General features: G+C 39.9%; 1 long non-coding RNA gene across 1 annotated transcript; it reads left to right on the top strand.

The window, feature by feature from the left end:
• Nucleotides 1–7418: 7418 nt before the first annotated feature.
• On the top strand, nucleotides 7419–10466 carry LOC140625990 (uncharacterized). Its single transcript, XR_012025233.1, has 4 exons — nucleotides 7419–7543; nucleotides 8866–8929; nucleotides 9356–9473; nucleotides 9981–10466. It is a non-coding gene; the product is annotated as an uncharacterized lncRNA (long non-coding RNA).
• The last annotated feature ends 12441 nt before the right edge of the window (nucleotides 10467–22907 follow it).

The following is a 22907-nucleotide window of genomic DNA, read 5'->3' as shown; positions in this document are numbered from 1 at the left end:
ACACTATGCAAACAATAAAGTCAAGAGGTGGAGAATTGGAGCAAAAATTGCTCAGATGATCCCTAAAACTTGCTCTCAACAGTAGGGATGCTGACAATGACTGACTATCCAGTACCTTTCCACCTGGTTTTGAGCTGGGGCTGCTCCCAATGAGCTGGGAAAATAGATGACCTTGTCTTTCAGGTCCACTTGGTCTCGGCCTGACTTAGTGATTCCCATGGCCAGGGGCACAGATAGAAACTGGGAGGCAGGAGAGTGCCGAGGAGGGAGAGATGCCAAGGAGATGTTTCTGGCGATGGAGCAGCTGGCATCCTGCTCTCATTGAGATTGGCTGGCCCAGGAGGATCCTAATTACTGTGCAACTGCTGCCTCCATAATCATGGTGACAGGAGCAGCGTGGGCCGGAAGGAGGAGAGGGAGATAGAGCTGGTTGATGCTGAAGATGGTATCGGAATCACTGTTTTTGACCCGGCAGCTAACAGGAGGCTGTTGCCAGCTGCCTGCTAAGGTGGAACCAGCTGCCACCAAGAAAAGGGCCAGCCCCTTCCTGCCTCATCATCATGGGGTGTACCAACGCCAGCCTGCAGGTCCAGCTTTGGGTCCTCTGGCTGCCAGCTAAGTCTTTAGGACAGTTCTCTTTAAAGGAGACCCAAGGAGGAATTCAAAATACAGTGAGTGTTCAAAGACAGCCAGGCTGGGAAATGAACCTAGATTAAAAAACAACAAGCAAGAAACTTTTGTTTCCAAATCAAAGAAAGGACTATGATATTTATTATTTAGAGATATTGGTGAGATACTCTCTTTGATTTGAGTAATCAAAGGAGAATCTATTTATCCCTTCCTCAGTCCTCATGCTTCAAGTGAGATGTTCCCCCCACCTTTGGATAAATTCCCAGGTATAGAATTGAATAGTCTCTTGGATCATAACACCAAATCATACCATTGAGGCCAACTTTCCATTGAAGCACGAGAATCAGCTGAGGGTTTGTTTGCAGGGAAATCCAGAAATAAACCGGGGATATGAGAACCAGGGGACATGGGCATGAACATGGGTGAGGAGGGAGACAGTTGCCTGAATCTTAGGCAAATACTAAGGCTGGCCTTTTACAGGGACTTCTGATGAGGTGCTGGTATCCTCTGTAAGTCTTTTGAGTGTTTTCTGGCTTCTGATACCAAGGAAACTTCTAGAAGAAGAAATGGCATAATGGATTTGTTGGCTGATTTTATTCCCCTCGGAAGACCGATGACTCGTTACAACACGGTGCTAACTCCTGAAAAGCCAACTTGCCATGTTGGCACTTGGAGTAGCTCACTGGAGGAGAAGTCTCATGGAGTCCCAGGACTTAATGGCTTTTTATCCACTTTATTAGTCCTCTTTATTCTGCACAGCATTGCGGCATTCATTGGCTGTGGCTCCAGAGCATTACACAATCACTGCATTCCCTGTTACGTTGTACTTTTGGGTTTCCCTGTGCGAGGCTGGTCACTCTTCTTTAGTCTTCTCAGAATTTATCTGGAGAGGATGGCTCCTTTCCAGTTGCTTCACAAGATGGCAGGACAATGTTGAGAATGGTGGAGTAGGGAGGCTGAGGCTAGTTTTTTGTGTAAAGAGCCACTACAAAATAAACTTGGCTATTGGGACACAAACTTTTTGTTCCTTGGGCTCTTCTCTTGATTCCCTTCAAATCCTTTTAGCTTGGTTTATGAGACCAAAATGTGATTCCAATAACCATTCTTCCTGAAAAGTGTTTCTTACACGTAGTCATGAGAGATTGAAATTTTACCACGAACTCTTAGCTTATCCTTTGAGGTCATTTAGAAGAAAATAGGGCTTGAGTCTTGTTTCCACCATTCCAAGAATGTTGTAGTGGGTCCTGGTCTTTGACATTCTTAATTTACGATGTTGATAGGGAGGTAGAATTGGGATTTGGAAAAGACTAAAACTACCATTGTGAGGTACTGTTATCACCATAACATTCTCTCTATATCCTGGCTTTCAGTGTCCCAGAGTCCTCAGAATGGGGCTATGCTAGACACATTGGGCATGGTTGGCCTGGGATCTGTCAAGCTGTGAGGTAGTTGATTTTTCCCTTAGATGATTGAATTCAAACAGAAAATCTCAGAAAGGTAAAAATACAATAGGTGTTGGCATGATAATAAGTATAATTTGAGGAACATAATTAGAATCATGTATTTGGAGGCAAAGATAATTAGTAGAATAAATGACATCATATATATGCTAACTCTAATGGATCATGAATCAGTTACTGTTTGTTCACACATGGAATCATTTATGGCATTTTGAGGGGAAACTGTGCTGCCTGGTTGACAGACACCACTGGAAAGTATGCTATCTCCCCCCTCCCGCCCCCCCGGGTCTCAGAATCTCCCCACTGCCACCTTTGCTCTGAATGGTTTTGGTACTGGGGATGGGGATGAGAGTTAGAGGTAGATATTTCTCTGTTTTCCAGCTTCATTTCTACGCTGGCTCAGTTCTTGGTAATTTCAGAACTGTTTCCAATCTAGGCTAGATATATTAATAAAAAGTCATGTGATTCATGTAAAAGAATGCAATTGGACCCTAACCTAACACCATATACAAAAATTAACTTAAAAATGAATCCAAGACCAAAATGTAAGGTCTTAAACTGTAAAACTCTTAAAAGAAAACAGAACAAAAGCTTTATGATATTGCATTTGGAATGATTTCTTGGAGATGACACCAAAGGAAACAAAAACCAGATAAGTTGGTCCTTATAGAAATTTAAACAATTTTTGCAGCAAGATGTAATGTTGACAGTACAAAAAGCAATCGACGGAATGGGAGAAAATATTTGCAAATCCTGTATCTGATTAAGGGATTAATGTCCAGAATATTTAGAGAATTGTTAAAACTTAACAAAAAACAACCCCATCCAAAAGTGGGCAAAGAACTTGAACAGACATTTCTCAGAGAAGTTACACAAATGGTCAGTAAGCACATGAAAAGATGCTCATCTTCATTAATCATTAGGGAAATGCAAACTAAAACTACAAAGAAGTAATGAGAGTCCCTCACATCCATTAGGTTGGCTACTAATAATGACAACAAGACAAAATAAGCAGTGGCTAGGATATGGAGAAATTGAAATCCTTGTCCATTGTTGGTGGGAATGTAAAACTGTACAGTTGCTGTGGAAAACAAGATGATGGTTCTGCAAAAAATTAAAAATAATATTACTGTATGATCCCACAATTCTATTTCTGGGTATATACCCTTCAAAATTGAAAGCAGAACATTGAAAAGATATTTGTACACTCATGTTCATAGCAGCAGTATTCACAATTACTAAAACATGGAGGCAATCCTGAGGCCATCAAAAAATGGGTAGTACCTACAATGGAATATCATTCAGCCTTGAAGGAAATGCTGACATATACAACATGGATAAACCTTAAGGACAGTATGTTAAATGTTAAAATATCAGTCATTAAAAGACATATTGTATGATTCCACTTATATAAGGTATTTGGAATAGTCAAAATTAGAAAGTAGAATTGTGGTTGCCAGGGGGTGGAGGTGGGGAGGGAGAGAGTGGAAGTTATTATTTAATGAGTTAAAGAGTTTCAGTTTTACAAGACAAAGATAATCATGGAGATGTATGATAGTGACCACAACACTATGAATGTATTTAATAGTACCAGAATGTACATTTAAAAATGGTTAAGATAGTAAATTTTTTGTTATGCATATTTTACTGCAATAAAAAAATTGGAAAGGTTAACTGATTACTTACCACGTTGCCCTCTGTACTCTAATTAGTTTTGTACACACATTTTAATGTGTGTACACACATTTTAATCAGAGTTGATCAAACAGTTGATTTAATATGGTGTTAATTTGCTATTTATAAAACCTAAGTGCTGAATAAAAGGTAAAGTTATGTAAATTAGTGTATATATATATATATATATATATATACGTGGAATAATATATAAGCATTACTAATTATATTTACAAATGGGAAAGCTCTCAATATATAATAAGTACCAAGATCAGAACACAAAATTATGTACTGTGGGGTCTCGTATCTATAAAAATATGTGGAGAAAATAAACTTATAAGAAATAGAACAAAACATAAACAGTGGTTATCTGTTGGTAGTGAATCTGCAGGTAATTTTTCTACAATTAACATATACTATTTTTATAATCAGGGAAATATTTTTATAATGAAAAAAATCAGGATGCCCAGGTGGCTCAGTGGTTGAGCATCTGCCTTTGGCTCAGGGCGTGATCCTGGAGTCCTGGGATCGAGTCCCATATTGGGCTCCTGCGAGGAGCCTGCCTCTCCCTCTGTCTATGTCTCTGTTTCTCTCTCTCTGTGTCTCTTATGAATAAATAAATAAAATCTATTTAAAAAGTCATGTTTTATATTTAGATAACATCAGATATGTGTCTCCTTTACATCTGATCAAAAGGTTGACTGATGATGGATAAAATCGGATGATGGATAAAATTAGGGCATTAGATTCCTGATCAGGAGTATACCACTATACCACTATTACAAAATAGTTCCTAAAGATAAAAAAAGATCTATCTTAAAATATCTTGCTTAGTGCCTTTTATAGGCACATAATCTGCCATGAATTGGAAGCCTGCCACCTGGGGCAATACAGCTTAACAAATGAGGTTTATAAGCCTTCCTTCACTTCATCTTGGTAGCATTTTCTTACTGAGATGTAAATACCAGAGCTGGTGAGGTGGCAACACTAATTAACATTGGAAAATATGCTGGGGGCTAAGGAAGAGTCACAAGAACTATCATGGGCTATGACTGCAGGTAGAAAGCAGGTGGAAAGGAAAATAATGCTCATTCTTCCACCCTTTGAGAAGATAGATAATATTCCCTGGATCACGTGTAGAGGAGAAAAAAAGCAAGTATATCTTGCTGACCACGGAATTTCCCTTATGGGAAGTTTCCATTCCTTGGCTTTGTGTCTGGGTTGGCCATTTTGGTTGGGGAAAGCAAGCCCTCATGGCCCAGATGGTATGAGTGCGAGAAGTCTTTGCTGAATGGGAACTGAATAGGGCATTTGGAGTACAGGGGAAGGAGAGAGGAGGAGGAAGTTAATGTGTATGTGGGGGGTGTTAGCAATGGAGAGAGTATTAATAGAAGGCACTGCTGGCGGAGTGATGATGGGGATAGCTATAGAACTTGAAGAGCAGAAATCTCTCTTCTGCTGATTTGTGCTGCATTGTAAATAACCATCCCACCTCCTCTGCCAGCATCACCTTGAATTTTCAGTAGAGTCAGCTACATCCTATGGCCACGTATGAGCAGTCTTTTTGGAAAATCAAGAAAATCAAGAAAGGTCATTCCATGAATGAGTTGGCATAAAGAGGAGAGAAGAGGAAATGATCACAAGAAAGAAAAGATACATTATTAAAATTTCAGTAGATAGCTGGAACCAAAGACGGCAAGGTAAAGCATAAGTCTTCAGAGAATGCCCAGAAACAGGCATCTGGGCTACAAGGAGCAGAATCAAAGGCAGGATCACTCCAGTGGACATCTGTGTTATGTGTGCATGTTTACAGGGCCAGATATTTAATAGTTAAACACTTGCAGATTGATTAATTTTTTGGCTAATCATATGCCCAGTCCATGAAAAGCTCAGCCCGAAGTTTAGATTTTTATCAGTTCACAGGTTTAGTCTTTCCCTGCTTGTTTGAAGTAATGTAATTTGTGGTTGAGATTTGCAGCTGTCAATTATCTGTTCTCCTGCCAATATTAAAAAAAAAAATGGGCATGGGAAGAAAATAACCATAAAGACATTTAATCAGTTACAAGAAGGAGGTTTATCTTTCCCTACCCGGTCATATTTTCCAAAAAGTCTTCAGAGAGTTTAAACTGATTAATATTTGTCATGTCAAAACCACATAATTGCAAGTCAGCCCATTAACATGCCCATGGTCTAACAGCCCAGGACAGAGCAATCAATTTATCACTAAAATTTCATTTGTTTATTGCCCAAACAAATAAAAGAGCGGGATTGGAAATGATGTCAATGCTGTTAGTCATGATTTAGGGGGGCTCTTATTTTCCCTTAGTAATTAAAGCATTGGATCCAGGATATTTCTACTTGTAAGAGCCAAATCCATGAGTATTATAGTGGAGCACAGCCTATCAGCTATTAATCAAAGTATTTAAAAGTGAGAGTGAGAGAACTCATTTTGGACAGTTCAGTTTCTTATGAGTTCGGAGAGCTTTCTTTTTTTAGATACTTTCTTCCTATCCACTCTGTTTTTTTTTATTAGGTGATCTCATTTTATTGGGACCAACAAGGAAAAACCAGTACACAGAGATTATCTGTCTTTAAAAATGCACATATGGAAGCATGATTACAGGTTGGAGTATTAAACTAAATATGGCAACTAAAGAGTCAGTACGAAGTAGGAAATTTGGCTTTTAGTGTATACTTCATTTCTTGCAAGCTCTGGGATGTTGGGCAAGTCACTTGGCTTTTCAACTCATGATCCAGTATATTGGATGGATATAATGTATGTCCTACCTGAACACATAGGATCAAATGAAGTGATCACCTGCCTGCTGCTGTAGATATCGAGTACTTTCTCTCTATAGCCCCTTGATCAACTTTATTTTTCTTCATAGCATTTATCACTACCTGAACTCTATTACGTGTACGTGTTTGTGTTTTTATGTTTTCTTCATCCAAATAGAGAGTAAGCTTCATGAAAACAGTTCTGTGTTGTTGCCAGCACTAAGGCCGTGACTGGCACATGGTCTGTGATCAATAAAATTGTTGAAAAGGTGAATCTGAGCTATAGGACCTAAGGTTATCAAAAGGAATTGGATGCAGCATGCTGGTTAAGTTCTCTTGTCAAGATGCCATGGTTCAAATATCTGCTCTACCACTTTCTGGCTGTGTGGGTATCAGTCTCAGAGAAATAGAAGCTGTTGGTACAAATCTTATGGAAACAGATAGAGGTGCCCCAGAGTTGTCCAATACCAGCATAAAAGTGAAATCCCAGTGACAGGAGGGGGGAGAGGGAAACTTGGCACCAAAACCCTCAAAATGAACGCCATTCTTTTAAGGATGTCCTCATCACCACTTCTTTTAACTTGGGTAAGTTAATTAGCTGCCTAGAGCTTCAATTGAATCTTTTGTCACGAGTAAAATAGGCCTAATGATAGTTCCCAACTCCGAGTTGTCATGAGATTGAACAAAATAATTCATGTAAGGTAATCACAGGGCCTGAGTTCATTGTCAGTTATTGCTGTGAGTTGGTGGACTCAGCTTTTCCAAGCTAGGATGAAAAAAATTAGATGATGTCACAACAAAAGCTTACGATGACAAAGGTTTGTTGTTGCTGTCTTGTGACAGTGCTATCTCCTGGTGATCCAGTAGGACCATGTGGTTATGTTTGCTGAGCTGGTACTTTTGAGGAGGGAGGAGGTCAGACTGAGTGAAGATTCTTGTACAGAATGACGTCTTGTCACTATCATATTGTCTAAACCCATGGTTCAAGTAACAGGACAGTGGTGAGCCATGCTGAAGTGGTTGATGAGTTACTTTGGTGCCAGTGGACTGTGAGGAGCCTGAATCAGATCACCATCTGGGTAGTAATGAAAGTGGTGGGGGTGCTGGTGTCACAGGCTAGTAAGACAAGAGAACAGAGTCAGGTGGTTCCGAACTTGTGTGGGATTTAGCAGGATGAAGTTGTGCTTCTGTTCACATCTGAGCCTATTCCCCTGCTGCCTTAGATCTACGAAACCTGGTAGCAGAAGGAGATTAGGGGTGAGGAATACAAAGGAAAGAAGCTAACATTTACTTAGCACCACCCCTATTTGTCAGGCATTGTTAACAATTTTTTTTAAAAGGTTTTATTTATTTATTTGAGAGAGAAAGAAAGAGCATAAGCAGGAGGAACAGCAGGTAGAGGGAGAAGCAGACTCATGCTGAGCAGGGAGCCTGACATGGGGCTTGGGGCTTGGGGCTTGATCCTAGGACTCTGGGATCATGACCTGAGCTGAAGGCAGACCCTTAACCAACTGAGCCACCCAGGAGCCCTATAATTTCAAAAGATAACTTCTCTGGTCTATCATAATCCTTGGGATAAGAGTTTGTTTATTTAATAGTTAAGGACCTGAAGCTGAGGAAGTTAAAATAACTCATTTGGGGTCAACAGCAAGGAAGGGATGGTCCAGAAGTGTGAATTTAGTCCTTCCTGGCTCTGTAGACCGTGTCTTCCAATGTGGTAGTTGACCTCCAGGGGAAGCCCTCCAGGGCCTGGATGGGTTCAGCACTTGGATCTAGAACTTGGCTCTACCACTTGGCAGCAAATGAGGACACTGAGCCCATTGCCTTCTTGCATGTTTCCATCTAGCTCAGCATCCAGACTGGATAGAGCCCAAGATAGAAATACATAGGCTGATGAGAAGTAGACTTTGGGGAACCAGGGAAGCCTTCCCTGCCCTGTCTCTGCCACTTGCTCCCCAAGACTATCCTGATTTGGGAGCTCTTCCCATATAGTCCCATAAACTATTTGTGGGTGTATCTGTTCTGTACCTGACACGCTGTTTTCTGCCTATCTTCTTATGTTCTTCAGAAGGCTGTCCTAGGTAGTATGTGGGCATTTTGCCCCTGTAACCCTGAAGATGTTGGACTACCTTAATGATATATTTTTTCTTCTTCATGTATATCAGTTTAACTTTAATTTTTTAAAAATTTTAAAGTGATTTTTGAGGCATTTCAACTGGAAGGCTTCTTAAGGACAGGGCTGATTTTTGAGCTGTGAAAGCAGATCTACATGGGGAGTAATCAGAAGCCCACCTTTCATAGTTTCTCTGTGTGCCGTCCGTAGATGTTTCGATGCAACCTTTCTGATCAGAAGCTGACCACCTTGATAAGCCTGGATTGGTGACAAGGTATCCTTTATTTTTAAAGTGTGGAATTCAAGCCTATTTGTATAAATACATTTCAGAGGAGTGCTGGTGTGCACATCTTTAAGAGAATGATGCTCATTGTGAGTGCCAAGTTCCCCCCTGCCCCTCATGTCTCTGGGATTTCATTTTTCTTCAATAACAGCAAATCTGGGGCACCCATTTCTGTCTCTATAATGTTTGAGCTGACTGTTTCTGCTCATCTGAGACTGGTAGTCAGCAATACTTGAGGAGAAAGCACTGTAGAGTGGGAGAAAGTCATGGTTTTGACAATGTTAGGGAGGAAGAATTTTGAACATCCATATTACTGTCCTTACTGGATCTTATTTTACTTAGAAATTGCCTTCCAGTGTCTAAAAAGATTGCTATGCACCTGAAAAAAAATGGACCAAATTTGCTTACTCTTAACAGGAGAATGCACCAATTTCAGCTCTCTGCTGGTCCAGAGAAAAATGTTTTGTGCCTCTCATTCCACGTGCATCAAGAATCAAATGCCCCAGCGGAGCCTTGACACCTTCTCATGAGAGCAGTGAGTGGAAGGCTTTTGTTGCTAAGATCAAAAGTGTTCCTTTGGTTTTGAAGTTTCAACCATAACTTCACTGAGTGCAAGGAAAATCCTCATGCTTGCTTTATATAGACCATCTCTGGCTTTGCATTTTCCCTGGCAAGTCTGTGAAGACCAACTTTTCTCTCTACAAACCTGGGAATGCAGAGGACCCTTTCTCTGGGAAGTGCTGGTACTGCTGGAGCAGTTTGGGGCTTTCCTGAGAGATTTGCTTATGCCTCTGATTTGCAATTAAAAAAAAAAAAACCTGGGAAAGTCTTTCTTCTTTGTGGTTGAGACAGTAGGTGAAACTCAGTGGAAAAAGTTGGTAGCAGGAGAAGTAGAGTAAACCAGAACTGGGAGGGGGGTTGTGATGGAGTAAGGGGAGTGAACGTGTCTTTGGGTCTTCTACTTCTACCAGTTTTGTGAACAATTCCTGTCTCCCTGTAATGTGTGTTAGTGCTGTTTGTCCCTGTTATTATGTCTTTCTAGGCTTTGCTTACAAAAAGCCAAGAGGCCTGCTGAGGAACCTGATCTACTTAACAGCTCGAAGGGGCAAGTGACGCATCAGTCCTGAAGTCATCCTCATTTGGACAGCAGCCTGCTCTGTTATTTGGGAGTCACTCTGCAGGGACAGGGAACAGGGACAGCTAATATTTCCTGAGCACTGGCGATGCATGAGGGGTTGTGCCAGATGCACCATGAACTTCCCTCACCGACTCCCCCAACACCCTCAGGCATCTGGTATGACTGTCATTTCCATGTTACAGGTGAGGCATTTGAGACTGAGGCTGGTTCTATGATGCACGTCGCCCGGCTCCATGCAGCCAATCTGTGCAGGAGCTGGGATCTTGACTCTACAGGCTGGGCTTTTAACCAACTTACTATCAACAGCATTTCTTCGTTTTTCTGTGGATGATGTTTGCTGTGGGCTGTTTAATGACATTGTCAGTGAAGTATCACAACTGATGAGAAGGATGCAGGTGGTTTTCGTGTTCAGTCTGCACGTGCCTTGTAACCTGTTCACTGGGGCTTCTGCTCCCTCTTGCATTTCATCACATTTCTGTCTTGAAACCAACGGGTTCTCTTCGCATATGTGATAAGAAACCTGGAGCAAAGAAAGGGAACCACCATAGGCCGACATCCAGAAAACCAAAAACTCCCTAAAGACTGATCATCAGTGTTTGGCTCCAGAGGGAGACTTTGATGCTAAGCGTCAAGAATTCAACCTTCCTCATCATTTCACTCACATATTGGGCATATAATTTGTGGGGGGATTACAACTTGAATCTTCTTAGGTGCCTCTGGTTTCTGACACAGCAGCAGGTTTTGAATCCATGTTTTTTATTTCCCCTGCTGCTTAATCTCCAGAGCGACCGATTTATAGACGGGAGGAGTTTTTACTTTATCTATTCCAACCACATTCCCACTCTACGCCTTTGTATCAGGAAGCAGCTTCGACCATCCGTTGCTCAGTGCACATTTGCTGATGTGCGTTCACTTTTGTGTGTGAGTATGTGCATCTGGATATTCCTGAAGATGCTGGAAACAACGGTGAACAAGTGTAGGAGGGTGAGGACCTATATTGTATAACAATCCCAAGGCACTGAGGAGGCTGCGTTTGTTGTGAGTTAAAAGGTTTATACAAAGATTTTCTTAGTAATGTCTAAGATTTTAATAGGGTAATTAATCTTTCTAAGTGTTAGTGCCAGATTATGGGATCAGCTATTATCCCTGGCTGCAGAGTAATCCTTTGTGTGTTGCAACGAGCAGGTCTAAGTGAAGAGAATACTCAGGTTGCCAAACAAAGATATGGCTGCAGCTAGCTTGTTTAGGTTTTTGAACACATTTTCTGGTACAGTTAAAAGAACCCCTGTTTCCTTGGGACTATCACTGCCCTGTAATAGCCATTGAGTTGAGGGGAAAGGCAGAGAAATAAATATACATGCTTTGTGCTTTTTCATTTCTTAACAATCAACTATTATTATTTCGAGAATAATGACAGCCAGATTCATGGGAGACCTTATTTAAGCCGGAAAATACAATTTAACAGAAAGACCTGCAGGAATAAGGGCAAAGGTTTTCATCTAATTCCAAAAGTTCCGCCTCTTTCTCTTGCCTTAATCAAAGTTTAGTGAGAGTGGCCAAACCATCCAGAAAGCCAACAAAAATCAAAGGAGAACCATAGCAGCTAATGAGACTTGGCTGTGGTCTTTAAGCAAGATTGATTATTTAATATAGCCTATCAAAATATTGATTGGAAATAGATGGCTTATTTCATTGCATTTTCCATATATGTATGGAAAAATACAAAGTTCAGGACACACTGTAACATGTGAAAATCCTGCCGGCATGATCTTGTTGCAGTCCAGCCAATCACCTCTGCCCTGAGCTGGTTTACACTTCCCCTTGGCCTTGACTAGGTTCTTGCCCTGGCTGTCTAAATGGAGCAGTTATTCAGAACTACGTGTCCATTGGTTTGGCAACCGATTGTAGTTGCTGATTATTTTCTCCAAACTGCTCTCTTCTATTTAGGTGACCTCTTACAGTCCTCTACTGCTAGGATCACTGCTCTGGCAGAAAGTGTGTGTCTTTTGAGCTGTAACTCCTTCCTGGTCCGTGGGGCCATACCCCTTGCACTGGTCCACTGTTCTGATTGGCTGCTTACCTTAGAAAGAGGCACTACGTCCCTTCTTTCTGAAACAGTGCCTGTATTTTGTGGTTAAATTCAGCTTACATTTGCAATCCACCAGAGGGTGTTGATGGGCAGTGGGGAGATAATCTGTAGCTTATTTGCCTCTTATACAGAAGTGATAGGAGAATGATGACTTAAATAAAATGCACACAGTATATTCCTGGGTTTGGTAGAGCAGTGTGCTTTCTGGAGAGTTTTAAGTGGGAAGAAGAGCCTGGGCTGGGTGTTCTGGTGATCTTAAAGTCACATTGGTGCTTTAGTTCTCTCTCAGGCAGCTACATCATCTCTCTCTCTCTCTGTCAAGAGGCCAGACATCTAGTACCTGAGCTGATGGGAGGAAGGTCAGTGGAGAAAGGAGAGGAGTGCTCAGAAAGTAAGACCTCGATCAGGACACATGTGAATATTAGCACACATGCTCCCCTAGATGGTACATGAAGCAGCTTGGGCTGGGGTGCATGCCAGTGTAGCCCCATGTAGTATATAATGCTCACACTAATATTACCAGACTGCAGCTACTGTTGACGGGGATGTTATCCAAGGCTGTTTAATGAAGGTCAAGTAAGAAATTGTGCTTTCCCACCAATGGTGCTTAAAATGCTCCCCTGGTTGTCACCACCCTGCAGAATACTGATCATGGTGCAGGAGGGGGTGCATCCGGACAGCAGGTGCAAACATGTGAGGAAGAGCTACAGCATCAAGCAGTCAGTCCTGCTAACAAGTAGGCAGCAGTTAACATTTTGCACACTTTGTACATTTTACACAGCATACTGATGGGAGGAAAACATCCTGGAGAAACCAATTGATGAAGACTGATGATTTAAAATGACCATTCAGCTTTTGTGGCTAGAAAGCTTGAGCTTTTGGGACAACTCTCAAGGACAAGCTTGTTTGGAGGTGTTCCAGAGCCAATGGGGACAAGGGGGAGAGGGATCAGCACACTCTGGAGGGATTCAGATTGGAGAAAAGGAGGTATTGTTTGCTAGATGAGGAGGAACAGGACATTGAATTTAGGAAATGTACAATTCCCATGATTGGTGTATGAAGGTCTTATTTCACAGTGTGTATTTCAACATAACCTTCTATTGTCTTACTAAAACTCTTAGTGTTGTTGGGTACCTGGTCTGCATGTGCACTCTGTGACTACTCCAGGGAAGATTCTGGGTCCCCTATTGGCCCAAATGGAGAAGTATAAGCTTAGATAGTAAATGACCTGACAAGCATGACTTTGGAGTGGTAGGCTCAATTATATCCTCAGTGGGCAGTCATTTTGAGTAAATCCTCATCTATACTGCGCTTGAAATATTGTCCAGGACATGCTGTTGTTGTGGGTGGGTAATAGTCTTTCCATGGGCTTTCCCCCTACCCATTGTACAGATGAAGAAAAGGAGCAGGATAAAGAGGGTGAGATGAGGGGAGAGCATGGGCTGTACTTCCTTTGAAGGAGAGCAGGCTAGAGTAAGATTTCATTCTGACCCAGTCTTTGCTCTCCTTGCTAATGGTCAAGTATCCATATGCTGGAATTAATATTTTTTTTTATTTAGTGGATTTATGGAAACTCCAATGCAAGTCACCAAGAATAGTGAAAAGTCAACAGAGAATCAGCTCAATGATGGGAAGAATGATGACCAGCTCACGTTATTTATCATAGTTTTTCATGTTTCAAAACATTCCCAGTTACAGAATCACTTTCTAGATGTGAATATATTTATCAATCCAGTTTATAATAGTCCTGGAAATATCTTCACATCAGTTATAAAGATACCATTTTTCATGGAAGTCCTTTGCTTTTATTCCCTCCTAAGATTTTACATTTTTTAAAAAAAGATTTTATTTATTTATTCATGAGAGACACACAGAGAGAAGCAGAGACATAGGCAGAGGGAGAAGTAGGCTCCTTGAGGAGAGCCTGATGCAGGACTCAATCCCAGGACTCCGGGATCACATGGGAGAAAAACATCCTGGAGAAACCAATTGATTTGGTTTCTCCAAAGGCAGACGCTAAACCACTGAGCCACCCAACTGCCCCTAGATTTATTTTTAAAAGATGATCCATGGCCCTGGTAAAAAAAATCAGAATGTACAGTAATAAAAAGCATAAGGTCTAAAATCAGGATATACAAAATAGTATATAATAAAAATTAAGTTAGATTGATTTTTAAAAATTTTAACTTTTGTGAGCATTGTTTTTGTGCTGATCTCACATTCTTTAAATAGAAATCTCAAATATAGGCTTTTAATTTGGAAGCTTCTTTTCTTCTGTCTTTGCTTTTAAGATTACGAATACTGGTCAAGGGGCTGTGGGTGGCTCAGTCAGTTAAGCATCTGACTCTTGATTTTTGGCTCAAGTCATGATCTCAGGTTCATGGGATCCAGCCCTGTGTTGGGCTCCATGCTCAGTGAGGAGTCTGCTTAAGATTCTCTCTCCTCATTAAAAATAGATCTGCCTCATGACCCAGCAATTGCACTGCTGGAGATTTACCCCAAAGATACAGATGCAGTGAAACGCCAGGACATCTGCACCCCAATGTTTATAGCAGCAATGTCCACAATAGCCAAACTGTGGAAGGAGCCTCGGTGTCCATCAAAGGATGAATGGATAAAGAAGATGTGGTCTCTGTATACAATGGAATATTACTCAGTCATTAGAAACGACAAATACCCACTATTTGCTTCAACGTGGATGGAACTGGAGGGTATTATGCTGAGCGAAATAAGTCAATCAGAGAAGGACAAACATTATATGGTCTCATTCATTTGGGGAATATAAGAAGTAGTGAAAGGGAATAAAGGGGAAAGGAGAAAAAATGAGTGGGAAATATCAGAAAGGGAGACAGAACATGAGAGACTTCTAACTCTGGGAAATGAACTAGGGGTGGTGGAAAGGGAGGTGGGCAGGGGGTAGGGGTGACTGGGTGACGGGCACTGAGGGGGGCAGTTGATGGGATGAGCACTGGGTGTTATGCTATATGTTGGCAAATTGAACTCCAATAAAAAAAAAAAAAAGATTCTCTCTCCTCCACTCTCTCTACTCCTCACCCCCATTCATGCTCCCTCTCTCACTCTAAAATAAATAAGTCTTAAAGAGTATTGCTCAAATGGGTCTAGTTCTTAATAGCCTTAAAACTTTTTTTTTAATCTTGGAAAATGGTCCATCAGGAAAAGTTTTGAGAGAGTTACACAGATTATTTAAAAAAATTATCTACTCTCTTTCTCAAAACTATCCATTCTTGCTTCCATTTGCTGCTTTGGTTCCTAGTAGATGCCACAGAACTTCACACATGTGCATTAGATATGTATAGTCAGGGGATTAATGAAGTGGCTACAGGTCCTATTTCCAACTCCTAATTAGAGACAATCACCTGAGGGATTTGCACCACTAAATAGACACTTCAGTTCTCAGTTTATAGTCCAGCTCTGGTGAGCAAATACATACTTCTCTGAAGCAATTCCTCCTTCCTCTGTCCCCAACTTCCTTCTTTCTCCCCTTTCTCCTAGCCTCCCTTCCCTTGTTACTCTCCCCCTTCCTTCCTTTCTTGCATTGTTTCTTTCTTGCTTGTTATTTTGTGTAGAATTCTTTTTTTTTTTTTTAAAGGTAAATAAGAGGTCTGATTCTTGGAACAAGAAACAGCATTTCAGAGCCAAGTAGGCTAATATCATTAAACACACACAATTAGCCAAGGTGCTGAGGAGGAATAATTTATAAATTATGAAATTACCAGGGAGTAATTTTATGAAGAGAAATAGCAATTTTATTATGCTATTGGCATATGTCAACATACATTTACATGCATAGACATGACTATTTTTATTCCCCAATGCTTACTCCTATCACAGGGAAGGGTCCTTGGAGATGATTCAGTTCATCCATCTTACTGTACAGAAGAAGAACTAAAAACCCCAAGAACTGAGGCCACTTGCTCAGAATCTGAGCCACATGTCACAGCTGTGCACAAAACCCAATCTTCAGACTTCTGAGTTTCTCCCACCATATCACAGGATTATGTATTTGTTCTGCCTGTCTTTCCCCCAACCTTATTTGGGGAAAAAAAAGCTATAAGAAAACTGAAAGAATAGTAAATACTATAATGATTAATGTACTCTTGCCAATATCTCAATATACTCTTCATTACTTGTTACCATTTTGCCACAATGAGTTCTCTACCTTGGGTCTTTCTGTCTCTGTCTTCCTCCGTATGTATGTTGTACATATGTATATCTTTCTTTTCTTGCATTTTCTTTTTCCTCCCATCTAGGTTGTTGGAAAGGAAGTTGTGAACATCACTCTTAATTAGCTCGGGATGCATCTTCTAAGAACAAAGTCATTCTTCTACATAAACACGATGAATTATCTCAATGTAACATTGATATAATATCATTGTATAATATTGTCAATATTCAGATTTTCCAGCTCTCCTTGCAGTATCATTTGGTTTTTCTTTTTCCTTTTCTTTTTTTTTTTTTTTTCTTCTAATGATCTGAGTAAGAAGCATGCTTTGTACGCAGTTGTCATAGCCTTGTAGCTTCTTTTAATCTGGAATGACTCTCCCATTAGGTGTTTTAGGATCTTTTATAATACTGACAGTTTTGAAGACTCAAGTCTAATTGTCTGGTTGAATTTGGAGTAGTCTGATTGTTTCCCCATACTTAGCTTCAAGATAAGCAGTTTTAATGCAAAAAGACTTCATGGGTGATATTATGCTTTCCCATTGCATTGTGTCAATAGGCAACATGTTGTCAGATTGCCCCATTGTTGTGGAGGCTAACATTGACATTTCTTTTGAATAAATTTATATGGACAAAGATATTTAAAGGCCATGAAAAACACTGTGAGAAGAAAATCATCTTGCTCTGAGGATCCTATATATTTGTAATAGGAGAAATCACACAGTCAAAATAGACTTAGAAGCCAATTTTGGATCATTCAGAGCAGTATGTCTCACCCCTGGGGCCTTTCAAGTCTGGTAATGATGTTCATAGGTAGTGACTTATCCAACTTTCTTTGCATTAGGAGCACTTTTATAACTATACTAAAATTGTATTTCAGTTGACTAACTCTAGTGTTAGCAAAATCCTTCATTATAGGTCACAGTCATCTGGAATGGGAAGCAGAGAAGAACCTAGGGGACAGGTTCTACAGGAGAGGGATCATAGAGGAACAGGCAGCATTGGAGAAGAAAAGGTACCAGAAATATTGACATTGCTTGGACAATTCACAGATTTAAAGTCTGTCTTGTCAAAAAACATGTCAATATGTTGAGTCACTTCTCACTCCATCATCAGGAGATGAAATAAATAGGTTTTCTTGAATACATGAATGATAAATTTTGGTTACTTCTCCCAAGCTGATTTTGGAACCTTTAAGGAATGACAGATAATTTCCCCTAGATCCTTGGGCTGATGGACTTCTTTCCTGTGTTTCTCTACCTTGTCTCCTCTGTGCTTTGCTCCTTGATTTATTCTGACCTCATTACTCATCAGTCCTTTTGGCTCTGGCCCACTGGTCAGTTCAATGTAAATCTAGTCTCTCCTGTTCTTGAACCTCATTTTACTTTGATTTTTCTCTCCCAGACAACTCTCAGGAAATACCCTCTTCATTAATTTAGCCTTCTCTTCTCATATACATCTGCCTTATATACTCTTTATCCTAACCTATACCTAGGAACCAGAAAATTGCCTTTGTTTCTAAAATATAGTATCTGATCCTAAGTTATCTCATTGTCAATGTAATTTTATTAAACATCAAATGGATCACAGTATAATGTTAGTATCTCTCTTCCTTCTGTACAGGAATTACCCCCCCACTTCATACCATGCATTTTGAAATATTGAACAATTCATATCATTTTTTATGTCATTTTTTAAAGAAAGATTTTATTTATCTATTCATGAGAGACACACAGAGAAAGGGAGAGACACAGGCAGAGGGAGAAGCAGGCTCCCTTCAAGGATCCAGATGTGAGACTCGATCCCGGAACCCCAGGATCACTCCCTGAGCCCAAGGCATATGCTTAACCACTGAGCCACCCAGGCGTCCCAACTCATGTCATTTTATAACTATAGGTATGGTAAGGCCCAAATCAGAATGGCTTTGCTTATTCCTGCTAAGTGTAGATGGTGTTAGTTCTGAGAGCATGGTTTCCTAAGAGAAATGCAAAGTGTTAAGTGCACGCATGTGGATTCTGAGATCAGGACTGATGGGGGTGCATTCTGAAGTGAAGAGAATGGCTGCTTTACATCTGGCAACTTATCTTCTCCTTCTATATCCCAACCTCAATAATACTGATCAGTCTTGAATGCTGAAAGCTCTTCTAATAGCTAATCATGATTTAACTATTAATTCATAACTAAAAATCTTGAGCACTAATAATCTTTTGAGGATTAGTGATGATGCCTTTAAGTATGGGTAGGAAAAAACCTATGATGAAGCATGATTGGAAGGTGTGTTTTGGGGTTGGTGGCAGACTGAAGGAGGGCTTTTCTTATATCTGACAGATCATGCTTGATTTGACTGATGCACTTTCTCCCTCTGTGATTTTGAAAATATGATAATTTCCATGATTTTTCTTGACTATTTGAATGGTTCTTGCAAAAATATGCTCAGGTTCTGTTGGTTTTAAAGAAAACAGAACCTCTCAATCCAGTTTTAAAAATAAAACCTATTGTTATTTTTCCCTTTGTAAAAATTCTATAATTTAACATCTAGTATGTCATGACCATATTAGTTTTGGTATATTTTCTTAGGTTTTTTTTTTTATTTTTTTAGTGAAGAGTTTTACTCACTTGTATTACATAGAGAAAATGTACATATTCTGTATAATAACTTTTTAAGCCAAAAATTATAAAATAAGAATTTCTCTTAGTAAGTTCATAGTAATCATTTTAATGGCTACACAGTACCCTTTTATAATTATGAGGCATAATTTATTTCATATTCTTTATTGCTTGTATGGTGTATATCCTTAAACACAAATAAATAAACAATAAAAATCTTTGTAGCTAAAGATTGTCTTACATTTAAAAATATTTCCTTGGGGTGTTGTGAATATTGATATACAACTTTGTGAAAGAGTAGTAGTATGTCATATTTCTGTTATCAATATATATGATCACACAATACGTGTATATGTGAAAATGTAGGTGATACTTTCACTATCAACATTGTATATTATATTTTTTCAAGAGACTGCTAATTTTATAGGCCAAGCTTAAAAATATTATCTTGTATTTATTGCAATACTAAGAAGATGCAACCTTTTCCATGTTTTGTGATTCAGATAGATTTCTTCTAAATGAGTTATCTGTTTGTCCTTTGATCATCTGTCTTCCAGAGTTTTGATGGTTTAAATATCAGATTTTACATGCTTTTTAATAGAACAAAGATAAAAGTCATTTGGCTCTTTAGTCTGTTACAGTTTTTTTCCTGGTTATTTGCCTTTTGGTTAGCCTGGTTTTCTCTCTTTCTTCTCCATCAAGGAGAATCACATTTAAACTATAAAGAGTAAAACTTACATGAGTAACAACTGAAGCTCAAGAAGGTGAGAAGCATTGTGCTTCTTCAAATGTGTGAAACTAGTCATTTATTTGATGAATTACTTTTCTTTTTTTTTTAAGATTTTATTTATTTATGAGGGAGAGAGAGAGAGAGAGAGGCAGAGACAGAGGCAGAGGGAGAAGCAGGCTCCACGTAGGGAGCCCGACGTGGGACTGGATTCTGGGTCTCCAGAATCAGACCCCAAGCCAAAGGCGGCGCTAAACTGCTGAGCCACCTGGGCTGCCCAGATGAATTACTTTTCAAGGTAATGAAAGAACTTGAAGATGCAATCATGGACAGAATATCTCTCATCTTTGGGGAAGAGGGTATTTCAAAAATTAGCAAAAATGCAGATCTAAGTTTACTTTGCTGGTATTTTGATGGCACTCTGGCAAAATTCTAAATCAACTGTGTATGAGAATTCTTCACAAAGAGGCACTTGGGTGGCTCATTTGGTTAAGTGTCTGCCTCTGCTCAGGTCATCATCTTGGGGACCTGCGATCGAGCTCTGCGTTGGGTGCCCTGCTCAGCAGGGTGTCTGGTCTTCCTCTATCCCTCTCCCATGCTTGTGCTCTCTCTCTCTCTCTCTTATCCTCAAATAAATAAGGTCTTAAAAAATTCTTCACAAAATGAAAGGGTGGCCAGTTAGAATGAGCTCGTAAACAATAATTTATGTCAAAGTAACGATTTTTGCATGGGTTTTGCATGGTTATTAGATGGAAGGAATTCTGTGAACATAGTCTATTCTCTTTCTGCAGGGCATTCAGTGGGAACTTTTATAATATTCTTACAGGCATGATGGAGAAGTGTGGCTTGGATGATAATCCTGTTAGGTGGATTAACAACTAGTTAAGGAGGTCACACAACAGGATACTGATTGACGGGAACTTCAAGTTGTGTTCAACAGGGCTCCAATATAAGCTATAGCTTAACAAACACTTTTCTAATTACTAGGATGGAGAGATCAAAGCCTTCTCACCAAATGTGCATAGGTTCCAAACTGAGACCCTTAATGAATATGCTGGATGAAGGAATCTTTCTGAAAAATCTCAGTTGATGGAAATCATGGTCGTAGACACACATATAAAGTATGAGGAGTTCAGTTGAAAACAATGAATTGAGCAAATATAAGATGGAGAGTCCTCATAAACGTGAAAGAATCAAGTGTTTCCATTGTTTGAAGGTTCCAAGCCAGAAAAAAGCATAATATCTTTATGTGTCAGTTCTCTGGAGAAAACAGAACCAATAGGACACATACACAAACACGTATACACAGGTGTTAATGCAGGGTGGAGGAGGTGCTGGGAAGTCTGAAATCAGGCTGGCTAGGAATTCTGGCAGGAGTTGGAATCAGTGTTGCAGTCTTGAGTCTGAAGGTGTTCTGAAGGCTGAATCATTTTCTTTTAAGGTCTTCAGCTGTGATGGATGAGGCTCATCCACATTATGGGGGGCAATGTGCTTCACTCAAAGTCTAGTCTTCATAGCAACCTCTAGATTGGTGTTTGACCAAACAACTGGGTATCATAGCCTAGACAAATTGATATAAAAAATTAACCATCACAAAATTATTCATGGACTATTGAGCTGAAGTGATAGAATTATCATATCTACATCACTAATGGTCAATATTTACTGTTCTCTGCACTGCTCAGAGCACATTTTGTAATTTGGGTTTCATTCTGGGTAACAGTTTTGTTCAGCACTTTTCCACTGGAACAAATCAGAGTTGGTAGAGATGGTGAAAAGCTGTGAAGACAGACCATTTAAGGAATAGCTGGAGGAACTGTGATGCTCCTTAGAAAGAATAAGATCAGAAGACTCTTTTGGTTCAGGATTATTTTGCTTGGAAATGACTTCTATTGCCTTATACAGCAAGTAAAATGGACAAGAAAAGCAAGAAAAGAGCTGGTCTTTCTCAAAGATTCTGTAAAAATATGTCTCATGGGTATAGCCTTTGTCAACTGCCTGCTTAGAAACTAAGCATGGGATGGGGTGCATCCAGCCAACTGGATAGCTCAGTTGGTTAAGCATCTGCCTTTGGCTCAGGTCATGATCCCAGAGTCCTGGGATCAAGCCCTGCATTGGGCTCCCTGCTCAGTGGGGAGTCTGCTTCTCCCTCTTCCTCCACCGGCCACACCTCCTGCTTATTTTCTCTCTCTCTCTGTCAAATAAATAAATAAAATGTAAAAAAAAATTTTTATAAAGAAACTAAACAAGGGACAGGAAATTTGTATGTATTAATTGGTGGGCTTAGGTCATATACCCATTCCAGGAATGTACGCCTCCATCCCCTGCAAACGACTGCATGTGTTAAGAGTGAGGAAGGTATGGAACTGAAGGAAAATTGCATACTGTTACCAGAAGAAGAGAGGGATGGGTACTGGCTAATGAAAAGGATCATTCTTTACCAGAAAGGACTTGATGACTATTTTTCAAACATTTCTAGGCTCTGATGTCAGAGAAGAGAAGAACTGGTGTCAGTGGGCAGAAGTGAAGAGGAAACAGATTTTTATCTCTACATAAGGACTAATATCCTCCTAGAGTACCAGCGCTGTGTGTGTGAAAGGGTCACCTGTGCCCTGTCCCTAGAGGAATTATGGAGAAGTTTTTAGATATTCTAAAGGTGATCCCTGTTTTGTTTAAGAAAAATTGCCTAGCTATAATAGACAATCCCTTCTGTTTCTATGATTCTATTATTCTGTTCTCTACATACACATGTATGCCAGTGCATGCACACAATCTTGTTATTAGATTCCCCCAAGAGGGAAATTTAATCCAATTGCCTGATAAGGGCATTATTTAATGTCAATTGTTTCTGAATTGTTACTTTTGTGCCTGAGAATGGATGCCATGTTTCTATTTCTTGTTAAAATAGCCTTACCCAAGACCTAAGTGGTTACCCATGTGGCATAGGGGTTATAATGCTGATTAGGAGCAAGGGAATAGAAAGACCTAGGAGTAGGGTTCACTTTATTTTTGTGTATGGGTCACCTCTGCAAATAGAATATTCAATTTCCACTTTATATTTCAGTTCTAATACGAAATGCTGGGAGAACGAAGCCTATAAGAAAGAAATAACACTAAAGGGAAGCCCTCAAAGATAATTCCATCATCCATAACACCAGGCACTTCCTGGCATTATGACTAATAAAACTCAGCTAAAAACATGTTCTAAATATTTTTATGTGCAAAA

Source organism: Canis lupus, chromosome 37, assembly GCF_048164855.1.
Source record: "Canis lupus baileyi chromosome 37, mCanLup2.hap1, whole genome shotgun sequence".
NCBI lineage: Eukaryota > Metazoa > Chordata > Mammalia > Carnivora > Canidae > Canis > Canis lupus.
This window is presented reverse-complemented; position numbering and strand designations above follow the sequence as displayed.